The sequence below is a fragment of the Cricetulus griseus genome, chromosome 6 (assembly GCF_003668045.3).
Source record: "Cricetulus griseus strain 17A/GY chromosome 6, alternate assembly CriGri-PICRH-1.0, whole genome shotgun sequence".
NCBI classification, from domain to species: domain Eukaryota; kingdom Metazoa; phylum Chordata; class Mammalia; order Rodentia; family Cricetidae; genus Cricetulus; species Cricetulus griseus.
The window spans coordinates 124,909,463-124,910,338 of record NC_048599.1 but is presented as its reverse complement, the minus strand read 5'-3'; the positions used below and the strand labels follow the sequence as shown (position 1 = coordinate 124,910,338).

General features: G+C 38.9%; 1 non-coding gene across 1 annotated transcript; it reads right to left on the bottom strand.

Moving 5' to 3' along the window:
* Nucleotides 1–344: 344 nt before the first annotated feature.
* LOC113836295 lies at nt 345–469 on the bottom strand. The gene has a single exon (XR_003486363.1). It is a non-coding gene; the product is annotated as a small nucleolar RNA SNORA29 (small nucleolar RNA).
* Between the last annotated feature and the right edge of the window lie 407 nt (nt 470–876).

Here is an 876-nt window from a genome sequence, read left to right as displayed (position 1 = left end):
TTACCCAAGCTTAAGCATGCAATCAACGCAAAATGTATACAAATCTAGTTACAGTTTAAAAGGGGATCAATTTTATTTCCAGTTTCAACTGTGTAACAGCAGCACCACATCTATTATCATAAAAAAGAAGAAGTCACCACCTACTTCACTAATTTGGAAAGACACACATGCCTAGCTGTATGATCAAGGCAAACTCAAGGTCACTCTGCATTAACATTTGTGTTTATTGATGTAGTGAGCTGCTTCCATGTTTAAAGCATAGGGGATAAAAATTCTGACAAGTCCATTACTCAGACTTTTGGATTTTTACCTCATATCGCATAGTGTCAACCATCAAAGGCAATAGTGTTATGTCCAGCCATTTCACAGAGGACACTGGAAAGCCCTCTCTCTTCATATCACAGAACCTTTACTCTACCCCATAAGCATATCCAGCATAGCCACTGTAATCTCACAGTAAGAGAAGAAAACAATGATTGTGTGTGCAATGCCTGAGCCAGTTCCTGGGGACAGAGTCATGGATAAAATTAGATCCTGCTCTCAAGGAATACAGAAAATTGTCTTCTGAAGTTCAGTGAGGTGTGTACAGAAGGCCATTGGTGACCATAAGTTGATGATTCCCCGTGATGCTAGCCACTACTCATTCCCATGGCACAGTCATAGCAGGGTCATGGTCCACCTGCACAGCCCTTCTTACTTCCAGAGTCCAGCTTTTCTCCTTAGGTGCAAAATGATATAAACTCTTGACAAATAGCAGGAGAGAATATTTTTATAAATTAATATATGATAAACACATGATAAACAAAACTATTTTTAAAATCCAACCATGGATAACATAAATGGGGAGCTTTAGGACACTGACTTTGTCTCTTAAAT